Below are 19,761 nucleotides of genomic sequence, written 5' to 3'. Positions count from 1 at the left end.
CTCTTCCTTACCTCTGTTGTCATTGCTGCAATGATGCCCCCTCACCCTCTGATGGCTGACAAATTCTACTCTTTGTCTCCTTTTCTCACTTTGGAGGCAGAGGGGCAGCAGAGACAGGAGATGGGGAAGCCTTACAGAATCTTCACTTCCCAAGTTTTGTTCCCTCTGTGACTATTTGTAGGTCCCATTGTGAAATTTCCACTGTTGGCTTTCCAGCTAACAAAATGCTAGATACAGTGGTACCTCTAGTTACGAACTTAATTCGTTCTGGAGGTCCGTTCTTAACACGAAACTGTTATTAACTAGAGATGGGCTTTCGCTAATGGGGCCTCTTGCTGCCGCTGTGCCACCGGCACAGGATTTCCGTTCTCATCTTAGGGCAAAGTTCTCAACTCAAGGTAACTCTTCCAGGTTAGTGGAGTTTGTAACCTGAAGTGTTTGTAACTCGAGGTACCACTGTACTGTCATATACCACAATGGTACTCTGTGGAAGCAAAAGTTCTCTGTTCATTTTTTTTAAATAAATATTTATTGAGGTTTTCGATACAAGTGCATAAATAATAAACAATATAACATATGTCATAACATAATTTCACAACTTCTTTGGACTTCCTCACATCTCCCGCTCCCACTTTCATCATTGTAAATTTTTACCAGCAATTTGTCATCATGTTTACATTCTTGTGTCCCATATATTTATTTATAATCTAATAATTCTCCAAAAGGTTTATGTTTTCTCAATCTCACTTATCATCCTAAATCCATCTAGTTTAGTGGTGCTCAATTGTTTATGATCTAGCATCCTGCTTAACATTCAGTCAAATTACAGTATTTTTGTAAATAAATCTTGAATTTCTTCCAAACCTCTTCCACCCTCTCCTGCAAAAGTTCTCTGTTCAAATGCCTCTACCTAAAAGTTCCATTGCCATACAGATGAGAGAGAACTTGAATGGTTATGAAACACAAAAGTTAATGGGTTGTCAATAATTGAACTCAACGTACTACATTCATGCAATCCCCATAGAAATGAACTGAGATGTTTCTGTGTGCACTTCATATGCTCCAACAACAACAAATGTTGCATAATTGTAATGTCTTGCAGAAAACTTATTTTACCTTGTATCCACCTCATATTGGATGTTGTTTTAAATGTGTATGTGTAACACATGGTTGGGCTGAGGAGGGGGTTCCAGGTTCATGGGCCTTCCAGCACCTCCATGCAGAGCCAACAGTACAATCCAGGGTGCCTGTATTAAAACATCCATGTCAGAAGGACCCACTCCCATTCATCCCCCCTTTTTTGCAGCAGATAGACCATGTGGGCAGGGCATATGTTACCTGGATGCTGGCACCATGCATGAACCAGCCTTCATTTCTCTCTGTGTATTGTTCCTCTGTGTCCCTCACCTGATCTACCTTACAATCAGCTTAGAACATTTTTTCTTTGAGTAGAAGAAATCATCAACACATGGTTTTCATTCTTAGAATTCTGCAACACAGACTTGTACAAAATAATGTCTCCATTCCATTAACAACACTCTGCCCCAATGATTCTGTGCTTAGAATTTAGAGAGAGAGGTGGTGTCTTTTTCCAATAGGGAAGTAGATACTCCTGATGCCCAATTTCACATTAAAGTTATTCCATTTGATAAGCTGTCATCTGGTATTGAATGATATGACTCTATCACAGCTCAGTTCATAGAAGTAAATAGGCTCATTAATCACTTGTTCTTAAACTCTCCATGCTTTGTTGAGATATGGACAAACAAGAATCTATTTGTAAAATGCTGTGAAATTTTGAAGATTGCATATAAAATTTGGAACATTACTTTGTTTTATAGCCTTTTGCAGAATGTTACATTTTGCATGCAAACAAATAAATAATTTCAATACCATCTCTAGATGCCTGAGAAGCTAGTGGATCAAATGAATGAAGACTAGGGCTGAAATGTTTTTATAATTAGACTGCCAGTAACCAGATTTGATGCCAGGCTACTACAGACCCCAAACCTACTAAGGTATGGGAAAAGGACCCTGCAAAATATTACAACTATTGCAAATAGCGCTAATTTAAAGAAGTGCTCATTAGCTGCTTGCTCTTAACACTGTTCATATATGAAGGGTTAAATGATCCATAAATTGGATTTAAACATGCCTATTTTTTACTGGCTTAAATAAAGGTAAAGGGACCCCTGACTGTTAGGTCCAGTCGCGAACAACTCTGGGGTTGTGGCACTCATCTCGCTTTTCTGGCCGAAGGAGTCAACAACAACAACAATATTTATTACGGCTGTAGGCCCATACAAGTAAAAACAACACATAAATAACAGCTTGTGTACGTGGGGAAAAAAAAAAAAGAGAAACAGCCGCTAAAACACCACAATATCACTAAAATACTATAAAATAGAATGGCATACTACGCCTTAGTTAGCTTGTAGTGCTCCTTGGCGTCGCTTTTGGGTAAGGACAGCGACCAGGAACCTTGCCACTTTCAGGGTCGTATGAGTATCCTTATCCTGCAAGATTTGGGCAAGGTGGTATTTTTGTGGGGTACCCTCTAGTTTCTGTATGATTGATCCCAACAAATTTGCCCGTGGCACATTGAACAGGGGGCAAGTGAACATGATGTGCTGGAGCGACTCCGGCGTCTCCTTATCACATTCGCACGTGGCGGGGGCTTGGCCCTTTGAGAATCTATGTCTCAGGACGTTGGAGGGAAAAACGTTGAACCTCGCTTTGGTGAAGGCCAGTCTATGGGCAACAGTCGAAAGGGAGGAGAGGTATGATGGAACGCAGTAAGTTAAAGTGATACCAATGTTCTGGGGCGAACAAACACCTCCCCCAAGCATATAGTTTCGCTGTAGATCGATGTCATCCAGTCTTTGGCGGATCAGTCTTTGAGCAGTAATTTGGTCTAGTTTTAGGGAATCTGAAGGAGAGATTCCGTAACTCAGGAGTTTGGCATGAATTCTACTAGTCCAAAGGCTAGAGAATTCATCTCGCCATAAGCATTGGACAAGGTAGTGGTTTGGTAATCTATGCCACAATGATAACCAATAATTGAAGACTTGCTTCCACAGGCAAGTTTCTAAGGATGCGATCTTCAGTTCTAGTCGCATGGCTGCGTTGCTTACGCACAGGGGGAGCATTAGGAGCCGACGCAGGAATTGATTTTGCAGTGTCTCAAGAGGAGCAAGGTCTGTCATCACGGCCCAAAGCGGAGCAGCATAGGCAAGCACGGCAACCACTTTTGCCTTGAACACCATTAGGGCCGAGGGAACATGCAAAGCTCCATCCAAAAAAAAGAATCGGAGGAGCGCATATGACAGAGTTTTGGCCTTGTTAAGTAGGTGTTGAATTTGAGCTTTCCACCCCAAATTGTGTTGAAAAATAACTCCTAGGTATTGAAGGAGTCAGCGTACAGCTTCTGGGTCATATGACCAGCATGACTAAGCCATTTCTGGCGAACCAGAGCAGCGCACGGAAACACCGTTTGCCTTCCCACAGGAGCGGTACCTATTTATCCACTTGCACTTTGACGTGCTTTCGAACTGCTAGGTTGGCAGGAGCAGAGATCGAGCAACGGAAGCTCACCCTGTTGCGGGGATTCGAACCACCGACCTTCTGATTGGCAAGTCCTAGGTTCTGGAAGGCACCTCTGAGATCGTGTAGTCCAACCCCTTGGCAGTGCAAGGAATTCACCACTGCAATATCCCTGTTTGGTAACTATCCCCCTCTCTCCTTAAAAACCTCTTAAAGAAGGACTTAAGCACCTTTACTGGTTTGATCCTTCAACTAGAGATACCCAGAATCCTAAATCTGTGTTGGTTGTTGTTGTTATTTTGTTGTTTAGTCGTGTCCGACTCTTCGTGACCCCATGGACCAAAGCACTGTGTTATCCCACTGTTACTGTCTAACCTAGCCTCTATGGTTGCTGCTGCTGCTGCTGCTGCTGCTGCTGCTGCTGCTGCTGCTTCTTCTTCTTCTTCTTCTTCTTCTTCTTCTTCTTCTTCTTCTTCTTCTTCTTCTTCTTCTAAAATAGGGATATGAACTATCTTGCACAACATATCTTGCATTACCTATTATATGGAGATCTAAATATGGATATTATTGTTCCTCCTTTCACTAGTTTTTGTAATATTTTTAAAACAAAAGAATGCTCATTTCTTCCAGAATCTGTGTTGAGTTTATGGAACTGTTTTGCTAGTCAGTAGTTATATGATTAGAACTGAATAGCAAGTAAGCCCTTTAGGCCAGCTGCATTTTTAATTATTATTATTATTATTATTATTTATTATTATTATTATTATTATTATTATTATTATTATTATTATTATTATTATTATTATGTCAATCAGGATAGATCTTTCTCTCCCATCCCAGTCATTAAAAAATAAACGCACCAGAGAAGCTGCTGTGGACATTTGGAGTATTATTTCCCAAACCTTTTTACTTGTTTGGATGCAGGGTGTTCCCCCCACCCTCTGTTAAACAGCTGTGCACTACTATCTGCCATCTGCATTGCCTGTGTTTCCAACATACAGTATCACCTTCCATTATTGCCGTACATCCTCCCCCTTTCTCAAATCTCGTATAATTGTAACCATTGTCTGCATCATTGCTTTCAGGCTTATACTAACAAAGAAATCTGCCTTATTTACACATTACTAATGCGTGTGCATCAAACCTGTAAAAGCACACACACATATATAATGTAAAAACTACCTCTGCTTAACCATCAAGAATCTCTAACCAATCAGATCCACACCGTATATTTAAAATACGGTACAACTAACACACATTTAAAGCACATGACTCACCCTAAGAATATTGGGGAGTGTAGTTTCCCCTCTCACAGATCTGCAAGTCCCATAACCCTTAACAAACCACAGTCCCCAGAATTCTATGGGGGAAGTTACATGCTTTAAATGTGCATCGGATGTGCTTTAAATGTATGAGGTGGGTCTTCCCCAAATCCCACATGGACATTGCAAGAGAGACAGGACAGTGTGGGCAGGACACCATAGGTGCCAACTCCCTGGGGCCCTAGGTGGCTGAGCACCCACAAAATTCCCCATGAAAGGGCTGGGCACCCACGGTTGTGGGGCCAAGCTGGCACTCCTGCAGGACACTGATGAGGGTGGGCAACATATGAATGCAGGATGCATTTAACTCAACACGGCCTTTTCCCTAGAAGCCCCACCAATCAATGAATAATGTATCAGTGAGTGATGACTCACTGTGTGAGGCTGCATAGCCTGTGAGTAGGGGAGAGGACCTTGCCCAGGATTTTAATGTGGCTTGTGTGTTAGCCACACAGAGGTGAGATATAACTTTAGTATTTGATTTAACAGCATCTCTCTTTCTGAGTTGTACACTTTGCTTTTGGTTTATTTACCCTCTGTGTTCCTGCCCTCATAATATTTCATCATTACGGCATGTCCTTATCTCTTGCCAGGACAGTCCTACCTTTCAATAGCAGCCACTATAGCAGCATGGTATTGCTCACCTGCATCCCCAGTGGTGTGCATCACTACCAGTTATTGAGAAGAGGAGGGGCAAAGTAGTGGGGAGCCTCATCCACACTGCCCTGCTGGCCACTAATGCTATCTTTAGACAGCCAACTCAGGCAGCACTGTATGTACCACATTGATATGGCCCACACCCCCAAAGCTAGCCTGCTGCTCTGAAGTGTAGCAGGAGCTGTTTCGTCACCAGCATTGAATTACGACTCAAGTGCTAATCTAAGAGACATTTGTACAAGGAATGGATTTGTGCACCATCTTGCCCTTCACCTCATGCAGCAAAATTCCCTGCCCCAACCCTGCCTGTAGTTGTTAAGCAGGGCATATTTATTTCCTCATATTATCTGTAGGCATTGCAACTCAAAAAGATCACAATCTTGCCATTATTGGTCTTTCATACCTTGGCAAGGGGGCAAAGGAATAAGGTGCTGCTGTAGACCAAGATTGCTTTGCTTTACTGCCAAAGAGATAATTTTACAAGCCTGTTTTCTGGTCCTTCTGGGACAATGAATTGTGCAATGGCCCGGATGTAACAAGAAAGAGAAGTATCCCAGTCATTAATATAAATGACAGAAAAGATTCTGAACATCTTAGACGACTAGGTTTTTTTTGTGGGGGTGGGGATGGGGGTCAGATCAGTAACTTTTAGGTAATTCAGTTTAGCACATTAAAGTTTATCTTACAATAGAGTGAAAACTAATAACTTGGTTCTTCGGACTAGTGCAATAAAGCTTCCTGAAATTGGAGAGTCATAAATTCAATAATAAATTAACCCAGCAAATGGGACAAGACACACTTACATGCAGCTAATATAATGGAACCACCTCTCCATAAACACAGAAGCAAGCTATTGTTTCTCTCCTGAGGCTTATTAAATGTGCACATTGTTGTGTGTGTATGAGCGCATTTTAGGTAGCATCTTTGTAAAGGAATCACATAAAAAAAGCATCTTTGTAAAGGAATCACATAAAAAAGCTTCCAATCTCTCTCCCCACTGCCCATGGTCATCTAGCTTTTAAATACTATATCTGGAATTGCAGAAGAGCTACTTTGTTTGAAACCCGCTCCTTCTTTAGCTCTAGTCACACATTCAAAGAATGTCAGTAGACATGATGAAGACTGTAGTGTAAGGCTGCAATCCTATGCACACTTACAGCTGGCTGGCTGAAGGAAAGGCTGTGCCACTGGGAATAACCAACACAGCCCCAGAAAAGAAGAGCCAGCTCAGGTGTAAATACATGTACCTGACTGGCTAAAGGGGTTGTACATGATTCTACCCAAACTTTATAGTCCTTCCAGTGCATTCCTGAGGGACCCCCCAATAGGAAAAGGTATAATCAAGGGGGGAAAGGATAACACACACACAAAAAGAGGAGGTACAAAGCCCCAAGCCATGCAACATCTACTGGAAGGATTTTTCAATTTTCTATTTAAAATATGATTTCACTCTGATTAATGTGATTGGCTGTGCTGTCCAGAGATGATTGGTCAGTTCTGGAGATGGTGTGGAGTCTCTAAATTAGAGGTGATGTATTGAATACGAGTTTGGAGGACAGGCAAAAACTGGAGTATAGCAGTGGTGGTTTGTGAGTTTCAGAAAGGTCATAGAACAGGCATGCTAACCCTGTTGTATATGGGGAGCGCCCCACAATGCCATGTATTCTTTGAATGTCTGAATAAGGCTCTTGACTGTGAATAAAACCTGGCACTTGTCAGCAGTTGTAAAAGCAGTCATTGGATCTTCCCCGTACGTCACATTAAGATGTGACATGTTAGGGAGCATGTATAGGACCAGTGCAACAACTAGTGTTTAAACTTTAAGCTCTCCACCACAAAGAAATATTAGACAGTAGCGGCTGCAAATGCTTATATCACAACCAACCAGGCCTGGATAGAATTCTCAAGCGGGGGGAAAAGCTACATGTTGTAGCATTCTCTAAAAATGGATAATCTAAAAAAGCACATTTCCCTAATCTAATCCTCTGCTCCTCCATTGTTATCCTGTGGCGGATGACAAAAAAAGGCTTTAAAAAAGTACTATTTGTTGATTTGTACACAAACATGAGTGTGCTAAGGCTATTTGAGACCCCAGGTTGTAAAGAGTTGCTTTGGCTGCCTGTCATTTGGGCAACAGAGCACAAATGCCCTAATTCCACTATTCATGAGGTTAAGTTCAAACTTGGGCTAAGCAAATTGACTGACATGCTGATATCACAGAGCATGCCCCATCCCTCCCCCACCCCACTTCATGTGTGGGAGAAGAACAAGCAGTTTATAGCAGAGCCATCTGCTGGAGCTGTGACCATTCTTTGGCAGATCTCTGTAGTCTTTGAGCCTGCAACTGATCAGGCTGCCTAAATGACTGTTGTCACTAAGAATTAAGCAATTAGGTTGCATTTCTGTTCTATGAAGGCTTCATAAATATTAAAAGAGAACTGGGAATGGCATATATTTTAATCCTCATGTACTAAGCCTCTGCAACCTTTGAACCCTCTCTGTGAACACAACTAGCCCCCAGCAATGCTTTTTAGATGCTTTCTTGCAGATTTATCTTGAACTGTGGTTGGAGTCAGATAGCAAGACAGCTTTCCAATAGGAGTCAAGTTAAAGTGAGCTGAAAAACAATGCATTGTTTATTTTGCTAAATGCGCAATAACAGAAATAACCCAAATAGAAAATTTGTTAAACCAAAGTAGCTGGGTTTAAGTCTCTTTCTGTCTGTATTTGAAATTATTAGGATTAAATATGTTAAAAACTAGCTTTGTTTAGTAAAACTAAATCATAGATTAGGCTGGGAACAATTGCATAGCCATCTATATTTCACATCTTCATTCATTTTAATTGCATTTCTTTAGGTCATCAAATTTTTCTAATCACGATTGCTTTCCCACTATGCCTGATACAGTACTGCAATTGTAAAAATAAATAAATACAGTACCGATATGATTGTTTATCATGTTATTAATGAAACATGTAATTAGTTGCTTAGTGTTAATAATATGTTGTTGACCAAGGGAGCGTGGCTTCAGCTAGGTGCAAGTGAGGCAGGCAGATTGAACAGTAACCAAGGGGGAAAACGGTTCAACTTGAACCTGAATTCAGATCCCTGCTTGGCCATGAATTGGATCTGGTGGCTTTGGGTACACCTTTGCTTTTTTTATTTCCTGCCTGTGAAATATGTATAGCAGTAAAACTTACTGAGTTGCTATGGAAACAAACTCAAGCCGGTAGAGCACATTCCACATTAAGAGTGCTCAATAAATGATTAGTAACACAACAGCTTGATAACAGGTAGTACATCTATACAGATTTATCAGTGGTGAAAGGAGAAGCAAAACAAGGAAGAAGGACAATAGAAATGAGAGCAAAGTCACAGCTGCTGTGTCTTTGTTGGTTGGTCAAGCATCAGTTCAAATACAAGTTAGTATTGTTGCATGCCACCCCAGTCTCCAAGTGGTGTAAGATTCCAGGGGTTCCAGGTACTTACCCATGTTTCTTTTAGGAAATGAGGCACAGTGAAGACTGTGATGTCTATGATATATGGTTTATTTACACATATGTACAACCTGAGCCTACAATGGAGGGGGGGGGGGCAAACACCCCAAGAGGATCTTGTTTCTCCCATAGCTGCAGCCTTGGGTTTAAATAGAAATAATCCAACGTGCTCTGCCTCTCTGTCCAGTTTGCTGCCTTTCCAACCTGCAACCTTTCCCCCTTTAAATTCCATCACAGCCAACCCCTTCTTAACAAACTCTGAGCTGGAGGAAGGACCCCACCCTTTTGCCATCTGGCACAGAACCCCCTCTCTTTGGCTTTCTCAATAGGTTATTACCTTTCCTTTGTTTTCTTAATGGCTCATCTCACAGGCAATTGCCTCATCAGGAAACTGGCTGAGCTCATATTTTAACCCTTGCTGGATCCAGGGGCTCAGAAGGCTTGATTAAATTCTAGCACTTACCAGATCTAGGAATTTATGGGAGCCTGGCACCCCCAAACTCATAACAGTATTTTATTTGGCCTCAGTGTGCACTCTTGATTACAATGAACTGCATTTGTCATTTTAATTCACTTTCAGCCATTTTGGACCTTCTCACAATCCTGGTTTGTTTTTGCCATCCTAAGGAATTTTGTGTCAGCAGCAAAGTTTGTCTCCTTAAAGTTTACCCCTAGCTTGAGAAACCCGATGGAGTGTCTTGTTTAGTATGCCCCTTCCCAGGCCCTGAAATCGATACGGGAGGCTTTGGTAGTAGTGCTGCCAATGGTTTGGTACTTTGAAACTGAGTGTGCTGATTAGTTAATGGAATATAACAGATTTTAATTTTTCAGATGTTTAGATTTTTATTGTATATTTATACTGCCCTGCAATCTCTGAAGGGAGGGTGATGTAGTAGTAGTAGTAGTAGTAAATAATGATGATGATAATTTTCACTCTCATCCCTTTGGGATGATTCATCCTGAACTGAATGCTCCTCAGCTCTTGTTGGCTTTCTTCCAGGGATCACTTTAACTGCTGTTCTGCTACCTTCTTGATTTTAAGCACCTGCAATCTAATTCCACTCTGGTTCAAGTGGAGTCTGACCCTTTTTGTCCAGGCTCAGTTTGTTCTGAAACTCTTCCTCCCAACAGCACTCTCCCAGCCAAGTACTAGGGCTCCTCAGCTTTGCCTACCTGTCTAGAGTATTGAACTGTAGTCATCTGTTTTGTCTGTTTTTGTAGCCTGCCCTGGGACCTGCTGGTACAGGGCAGGTAATGAATATAAGAACAGCAACAGCAAAAGAGAGAGAGAGAGAGAGAGAGAGAGAGAGAGAGAGAGAGAGAGAGAGAGAGAGAGAGAGCTAACCATAAATCACCTGTCTTTAAACCTTCTACTTTGCAATCTAAAGTTTGCTTCCAGGACTGCAAGACTACATCTCTTCATGTCTTTGGTGCCAACATGCACCACAACCCCTGACTCCTGCCCAGATTCATCTATTAGGCTATCTAGATGATGCATGACACCCACAACTTCCACACAAGCAGTCGCCATGCCCATCACAAATCTAGCTATGTCCCTTATTATCAAATCAACTACTACCAGGAAATCCTCTGGGATTATCCTCAGCATGAGAGAACATCTCTTTGCCCCTTTCTCCAAGGACGGAGTCCTTTCTAAGTGATCATTTGCTTCTTCCTCTTTTCAGAGAGTGACACCCTCTTTGCCCATTTCCCTCCTTCTCTATGAAAACAGAGGAGCATTCACCCTAGGAGTGTGATGATGCTAACATGTCCATGAAGGCCTGATCCCCCAACCTCTCTGACTCTCTCAGAATCTCCAGGACAACTAGATTGCCATCAGAGAAGTGAACTTGTCCTCTCAGAACATGTTCCCCCAGGAACTCATTGTATTGTGCACACTTCCAGGAATTCTACCTAGCAGACACATGTGGAGAGCCACCACACGTCTGCTTGTGTTCTGCTTGCATCACTTTTATTGTTGTTCATTGAGCTGCTTTATTTGGATTTGCTAAGTAAAACAAAAATCCTATAATCTGATTGTGTTGTTGGTTTGTGTGATAGTGTTTTTGTAATCTAAAATTTATTTGCATTATTTGCCCTGAAATCTGTTTTGGATTATGGGTGCTTTATCTGTTTTTAAAATAAATAAAAGCAAATGATGCTGTGCCTTCCACATGGGTGCAACTTTAAAACATATTACCTAGCCTCTTGTGCTGATTTAACAACACTCATGATAATTGTTTCCAAATTTGGGAATATTCGTATTGGAATTCACTTTTATATTTAGTTTTACATATTGCTCAGCTTCCTTCATTGTCCACCAACAAATACATTACAGACAAGTGAGAGATTTCTCTCACATGTTAATGCTTTGCAATTTAAACTGATTTCTGCCAGTGGCTATGTTCTTCGACCTGTATTCTACCTTTTCCTGGGCATTCCTGGGCTTTTCCACCTGGGTTTTAATCAAAGCAATTTAACGTCTATTTTTTCCCCACCTACCAGGAGAAAGTGATGATGAGGCAGAGTGCTACTTTATTCATTTTGCTACCACAAGTTCCTTAGAATGTTAATTGGTTGATTTCCTGGTTGAGTGATCCTGCAGTAAGAACTACTTTCATTGAAAAGAATGATTGGACAAAAATAAAATAAAATAACTTTCTTTTCTATCATCATATTTGTAAGAGTTCATCTTTTGCCACCTAATAATACACAGAGATTGGGAATATCAGTGATAGTTACTAATAACCTTTTATATAGCATAGGAATGCCTGGTCAGACTATTTGTTCATCTTGCTTTTCAGGGACTCTGGCAGAGACAGGTCTTTCCCATCACCTATTATTGGAGCCTTTTTGACCCAGAGGTGCCACAGACTGAGTTTGTGAACTTCATATGCCTTAAGTCAGTTATCCTTATCACACTTTGGTAAGATAGGGTTGATAATCCTGACCTATCTTGCAGCTGAGAGATAGTGCTTTGCCTACAGCAACCCAGTGAGTTCACGGCTGAGGTTGGAATTGGACTGGTGATTCTAAGCTCATACTCTTAACCACTATACCACACTGACTGCTCTGTGTATAATTGCATATAATGTGTGAAATATATCTTTCTGGATTGGTAGGAGGTATCACCAGGGTTTCTGATGATATGGCTGTGCGTCGAAACAGTGATATGTTAATATATTTTATTCATATGATTGTGGGATTGGCTTTATGCCAGTGTCGAGTTCATGTTCCACTATGATGTTTTTCAGCTGAATTATTTATATCAGAACAATCTATCTGCAGATGTTAACAATGGAAGTGTAGGACAGCACATTCATGCTGAAGAGGTTGTTAAATGAAAAGTAGAGAGTGCTACAGCTTGAAAAATCTCCTTTTCTCTTATTTGTTTCAGAACACTGTAGAAAGCAGTTGTTATAATTATCCATAGTGCTCATTTAGTTTTTTCTTACCAAGCATGAAGACACAGTGTCTGTGATTTCATTTCTACAGTGCTCATCCTCACAGCAGCTACATTGTGCAAAACTGAAACATTTAATGTGTATCTTCAACTACTGTTTTCATGGAGGAAAATTTGTGTCGATTGAATATTTCCTTTTGTTCAAATGTATATTAAAATATTTTAAATATTTCCAAATTTCAAACCATAATGGCCACAAAAATTCTACAAAATTTGAGTTGTGGGGTGGGTTTTTTGAGCGCTACCAAAAAAGCACACAGGGCAGAGATCATTATTTGATTTTTTTAAAAAAGCTGTTTAAGAGCAACTATTACATTTGAAGGATTAGAAGGCATTACCGCTAACTCTGTTTATAGTGTTTTGCCTTGTGAAACTGATTTAAGATTTTGGTTCCAGACATTTTATAGTTCAGTCTCTGGGATTTAATCTCAATAATGTGTTACACTTGCTATTGTCCCAGTGATTTTGTTGACAGACAGTAATTGGGTCACTGCATTGAAATACCAAGTGTAGGCTTAGAATTCTCTTTGCTGGTTGGCATGACAACCATAGTGGTCGATTAAACATGCGCAGAGAGGAGTCAGCAGCCTGTGGTTCTCAGATACTGCAAAAGAGAGGGTAGAAATGTTAAAGAATGTTCCTTTAAAGAATACATAGGCAGAGAATTCCAGTGGCATCTGTTGTTTGTTAAAAAAAGGGGGGGGAGAGATTGTGCAAACTGAAACAAGACAGAAAGACAATTAAAGCCTGACAATGTTTCATTGAATCTGAAACTTAAAGCACCCCCCAATGAATAATGAATCATCGCAAAAAGAAAATTAAAATCATTTGACAAAGTCAATGTCTGCAGGGGAAAGAAAAGATAATTTCTTATGCTCTGCTGAGTGCAGTTCAAAACCAAGTTATGAAACAAACAGAAATGACCAATCTCCATGCAGATCAACTCTACAGCATGTAGATGTCATTGGGTCAGTATGCTTACACCAATGTGAATTGTTTGCAATGCATTTCAAAGGTAATGTTGCCTTCATAGCAGTCTCAATACCACATCCACACTTACTGCAGTGTCCAGTGAGGTGTCCAGTGTGGCATTGGCTGCAACTTCTTTGGATCAGTTTTGCCTGAGGCGGCCTGATGTCATAGGCAGGGTCCTTGTGACAACGTGGCCAGCCATGTATCCCCCCACCCCGTCACCTGTTGACTTCTTAAAGCTTGCTGAGGGGGTATGTCCAAGTGGGTCTAGGATCAAAGAATCTTTGTGGGACGGACTATTCTTGGCTATCCTAAAATAGGCGGTGATCCAATCACTCCCATTGGTATGTGACAACTACCACCTGGTCACAATTAACCGCCCCCCTCTTTAGGGAAAGTGATTTAAGAGGATATCAGGAGAAGGCCAGGGTGAATATGATCCTGTTATTCTTACATGATATCTCAACAGCTTTTTAGGATGGGTATTGGTGAAGGCATTGTTTCCCAGCGGTTCTGATCCTGTTTCCAGTTTAGGTTCCAGAGAATAGAATTGGGCGATTGTCTCCCTATCAGTGGGGTGCCTTAGAGTACCATCTTGTCCCCAATGCCATTTGACATCTACACGAAGCCAGTGAGAACAGTCATTAAGAGATTTGGGGTGAGGTCATCAATACACTGATGATGCCCAACTCTACTTCTCTGTAGCATCTGAATTGGGATAGGCCATGTAGGCGCTAGACTTGGACCTGGAGTTGGTGGTGGGCTGGAAGAGGGCCAATAAACTGACTGAATCCTGACAAGATGGCGATGCTGTGGGGTAGATGGTTCCCGAGTCTTGATAATTGGTCAATTGCCTGCTTTGGATGGGGCTGTGCCCCCTCTGAAAGAGCAGGTTTGTAGTCCGGGGGTGTTCCTCGACCCATCTTTGTCTCTGGAATATCAGGTGACTTCAGCAACTTGGAGTGTCTTCTATCAGCTTAGGCTAGTATGAGAATTACAGGCATTTATGGACCTGGATCACCTGACCACTGTCATCCATGCGCAGGTAGCCTCCAGGCTGAATGACTGCAGTGTACTCTATGTCCTTGAGGTTGGTTTGGAAGCTTCAGCAGGTGCAAAATGTGGCAGCTCAGCTTCTTCCTGGGGAAGTATATTGCTAACACTTCACCTCCCTGTTGAAATAATTGTGTTGGCTGGCAATTAGCTACCAGGCTAAGGGGCTGTTTTTTGGTGCATGCAGTTTGGGACCAGGATACCTGAAAGATTGTTTCACCCCTTATGTACCCAGTCAATCTCTGGGAAGGTGTGGGCCTCTTCTCATGATTTCTGTTTTGCACAATATGAAATTGGGGCCCTTTAGTGTTCTACACACAAACACCCCGTGTGTTATGAAAAAGCGCACTCTGTTTTTCAGAGGTAGGCATTGTATCAGACAAGACTCAGGGACAGGCACAAGCAACTTGATATCTTGCTTGGGATAGCCATGTTTTAAGGGGCATCAGTAAAACATGCAGTCAGAGATGCATCTTAGAATCCTTTGCAGTGTCAGAGAAGATGCCAAGCATACCTTGCCTCTGCAACATATCTAGTGTTAATGGGACACATCTTGGATTCCTTAACACAACTGGTTGGGGCAGCCCAATGGTTTTGGGACAACCTGGACTAGAATCATGAGAGCTAATGTGATGTAGTGATTAGAGTAAGGTTACCAGATGTCCCCATTTCCCAGGGACAGTACCTGGATTTACAAATAAATCCCCTGACAAAAGCCATCTATTTAGTAGGAAGTTGAAAAGTGTCCCCGGATTCATTGAAAAAAATCTGGGAACTTTAGCTTAGAGAGCTGTACTGGGACCTGAAATACCAGTGTTCACATCCCCGTTGGCCATGAAGTTCAATGGGTGCTAACATGACAAAGGGGAAAACCATTTATGCCACCTTGAGCTCCTTTGAGGAAAATGTAATAACAACTAACTAAAACAAATTTCTAGTATGTTAGGTTTTTTTCTTCACTGGTCATGTATGAAAACAGGTCCATCACTTCCTTAGGTATTTAAAAATGTAAATGTACTTGGGTTTTTGCAATAAGTATACAGAGGAGAAATAACAAATGGTTTTGTATTTCTCATTCAAGCATCATGATGTCATATTTTAATATATCTGCCTGTGGATTGGCTCATGCTGATGAAAGCAGACAACAGTGCTAACAAATGAGTTAAATTGCTGTTATGGGTCTTTAATAAGAAGAAACCATGTGGTTAATGAGAGAACTGGCTCTTTTCAGATTGGCTATTTACCTCTGTTGTTAACATTGAAAGATGATATAATAAATGTAGCACGCTGCACCGTGTATACAGTGATTTGGTGCCTATTTTGGTTCAGCAGCTGATAGTGTAGCAGAGTAAAGAGTAAAGGCTAGCTCATGGAATCTCTACCTATCTGCATAGTTTGCAACAACATAAACCAATATGAGTGCAGATGAAAGTTTTTATGTGGAATAAAATGGAAATCTGTGAACAGGCAGACAATCTCTATGCCAGTTCTTTCCCCTACTCCAAAACAAACATGTAACACAATGTGAGTATAAGATACTACAGTTAATTAAATGGTTAAATGTGACCTCTTCTGCTTTGAATAGTGTGTGCGGATAAGGAAATTTGGCAATATGCTGGTGGTTACATGTACACCCTGAGGTCATTCCTTGGTATGAATCGTTAGCAACTCAAGTAATCTGAGCTGACTTCTATATTGACATGAAGTGGTGTAATTCAGACCAGACTCACAAATTTGTTTCATTGTGGGGATTATTATGTATTGTATCCCCTGCAGAATTTTGCAGAAAGCTGCAAATAATGTTTAAAATAAAGAATGTTTCCCAATATACTGAGTAAACACAAAATGGTCTTGCAGAAATCTCATTTAAATAGCAACAGTAATTTGAACCTATTTATATATGCACTGCATCCACAGGATCTAGTTTGCTTAGAGGTACTCTTGAGATTTGCTTTGTAATTTAAGAGGTCATTTTACAAATGCTTCAAAACACAGCATTGTTCATTTATCTTCCATGTGTTGCTTTTTCAGTTAGCACAGAATATCAGTGAGCAAGAAGAAGAAATGCTATATCAATATATTTGTACCTATACTGTTCTACCATTTTGATGTTCTCTTATATTATAATTTCCATGCAGTAGCATAAAGGGGTTTACTTGAAACCAGACTACTTAGTATTCCAGTGGTGTTTAGCATTAGATTGCAGCTTTGAATGGAGTTTTACCAGAATATAGTTTCAGACATATTTTTATTAAATATTATTAGGAAAGAACATTTTGCATATCTGACATCAGGCTCAAATCTTGCTTTTGATTTAAATGAAAAGTTACTGAGTTAGTCTGGTTATTTTAAAGTGTTGTAAACTAATGTGGCCCTCAGTGTGAACTTAAAAGAGGCTGGGGAGGAACAAGGATATGCAACTAAGAAAAGAAATTCATAGGAGAAGATAATTTGTATATTTCTCTATCCACACTGTGAGAATCAAGTAATTGTCTGGACTAAATCAAAACATTATGGCCTTGACACTCAAAAAGTATTTGTGTGGCAAATCTAATAACTGATATCCAATTGGAGTGTCCTGCTTATGCTAAGGGTGTTGGGGAGCTGTAGGAGGCCAGGAGAATGTCTGTTGGTGTGATGTTGGGTGTCATCCAAATCGACCGCCTTAGTATTTCTGGAACCAAAGGGAAAGGCCAATAAGGCCTTACACTGCCCATTCAACCTTGGCCCATTCACTTGGGTCTTCTTATCTTGTTCAAGATTTAAGGCTTAGAATTATGGTCAGAAGAAAATGTAGGCTTCTGCAGCATTTCCACAGATTATGCATCCACAGATGATGATAGCGTTCTCAGCCCTGTCAGTACCTTTTTGGTTGACTCACTATGTACAGAAAACAAAATAATTATGATGGTGCTGCATTTGCTGTGTTGGTGTGGTGTTTGGTTCATGAATTTTTATAAGGCAATTTGATATCTGTGGAAGAGCAACATACCTATAAAAGACAAGAACTGCTTATTCGTTCCATTATATTTTCCAAAACCACTTCCTTTATTAGATATTAGCATACATACCTACAACAAACTATAAAAAAGGAGAGGGTTGTTTCGTGGAGAAAAACTGGAGTTAGTTTTGCATGGCTGTGAAGAAATGTGCGTGATGTGGGCATGAAAATCTGGCAGCTGTCCATGTTTACTTCATTTTCATGTTGCAATGTAGTTCTTCCTCTTTTTTCTTTTTGTACACTTAGAAAAATAGTTTTACGATGGTGATGATAATTATTACAATGGTGATAGTTATAATAAAAAGCACAGAAAGATATAACAGCACACTTTATCTTATCTCTTGCAGTTTCTGTATATGGATTGCTCCATCTTTTATTTATTTATTGTTGTTTTTCAGCAGGCTTCAGTAGTTGTTTGTAAGCAGCTGTGTCCAGTCTTGTCTCTCCCTCTTCCCTCTACTTGTTTTGGATAATGTACGCACAGGAGGAATAGAATCCCTTAATGCTCAGACATTTAATATCTGGTAACACATTTTGCCTTAACCAGTGCGAAAAGGACCCGCTTGCAATCAGCAAAGTGTGTATAAACTATGAAGTCAAGGCTGATTTGGTTGCATTAGAAGCAAGCAGACATTTTTGTTTTGTTCTGTCAGAGTTAGATACGTCACTAGGGGATGATCTTGGCAGAGAAAGCCACTGCAGGAACTTCTGTGTGTTTATCAGAGCTGCTTCATTTGGAAGGAGCTTCTGAACTGAAGTTGCACATTAAAATTGCAAAACCTGAACATCCCTCCCAGCACTTTTTGCATAGTTCAGACCTGGGGTCCCCAACATTTTGGGCCTGGAAGCCCATTTAGAAATCTAATAAACTACCATAGGTATCACAAAAATGCCCAATTATCAGAATCCCCCCCCCCCGCAAAATGAAACACAAACAAATAAGTAGGAACCCTCCTAAATAGTCAACCTGTCAATCATTCAACTCAAAAAGTTCCCCAAACCTATCAATTTTAAAAGCTTAATGGCGGTGGTAGGAGGTCTGAGGGTCAAGGGTATGTGTGGCTGAGAGTGCTCTGGTGCCCACTGACATTACACTGGAGACCCCATATTGAGAATATGAGAATCACATTGTAATAGCCTTTTTTGTTTGTTTCTGAAAAGTGCCCATGGTTGTAGAAATGTTAATGTTAAAAATATATTTGCTCTCTATGTCAAAGCAGAGAACATACTAAGTGAGTTTTTGAATCATTGGCTTGAATTGTAAGATAAATGAACGGGAGGAAATTTGCAGCATGGAAGTTTGCTGTTCTTTTTCTTTCCTACAGCTGCCTACATACACCCTTGAGATGTCCTCCTGAATCATGTAGGATGAGGTAGAGGATGCTGCAGTTGGAGGTGGTGATTGACACCTGCCTATTTGGGGCTGTTCACCCCTCCTAAATGCCCCTTCCTTATTCCATATTGTTCAGAAGGGTCCCTGTTCCTCTAGAAATGCCTTTCAGGGTTATTAGCAGCTGCAGAGGGGACAAGCGGAGAGCAAACTTTTTTTAAAAATGTGAACGTCCTTCTCCTTATGCATCTAAGGATCCAAGTCATTATATTTTACTCAGTCTTTTTCATTATTTTTGATCTGCTTGATGTCAAATTAACTAACATATGTCATAGTTGTTGTATCAAGTTTGGTTTTGCCTTTGGCCTGTTTATACAAACTGCATGAATTACAATGTGCATGTTTGCTGCGGGTTGCAGCTTTCCAGATCACACTATAATCTAACAAGTTTTCTCATGGCTCGATTCCCACTCACTCACGATTGCATCTAAACCATGTCATAAATGTCTTGATGTTGGTGTCATGTGTTATTTTTAAAGTGTTCCTGAACCTGTGGAGGGCAATAACAGAGAGGCGAAGGAAAATCAGCATCACACATCTCTTCTTTGCATATGTAAAGTCCAAATCAGCCCTAAATTCATCCTTATTTGTGTTAGCAGAGAGAATCCTCTGTTACCTGGAGGATTGTTCTGAACTACATCTCCCATCAGGACTAATGATCAAGGATGGCCAGAATTGTAGTCCAAAATACCTGCAGGGCACTAGGCCAGTGATCAAGAGGAAATTTCAACTTACTATGCTGTGTTTGTCCACAGTAGTGCATTTAGATGAAACACGGCTGAGTCTGGCAGGACATTCACTGTTTATGTGATTTCGAGACACAATGCAGTAGCTAAAAATAATTGCCTTTCAAGTCGTCCCC

General features: G+C 40.7%; 1 protein-coding gene across 3 annotated transcripts in view; it reads left to right on the top strand.

Annotated features, from left to right (window-relative positions):
* The window catches only part of GPM6A (glycoprotein M6A), a 180,966-nt gene that overhangs the window by 79,923 nt on the left and 81,282 nt on the right, over positions 1-19,761 (top strand). The gene's annotated exons all lie outside the window — the stretch shown is intronic.

Source organism: Podarcis melisellensis, assembly GCF_964234715.1.
Source record: "Podarcis melisellensis genome assembly, chromosome: 9".
NCBI lineage: Eukaryota > Metazoa > Chordata > Lepidosauria > Squamata > Lacertidae > Podarcis > Podarcis melisellensis.
Note: the sequence above shows the minus strand (reverse complement) of the source record. Positions and strands in the feature narration are given on the sequence as shown.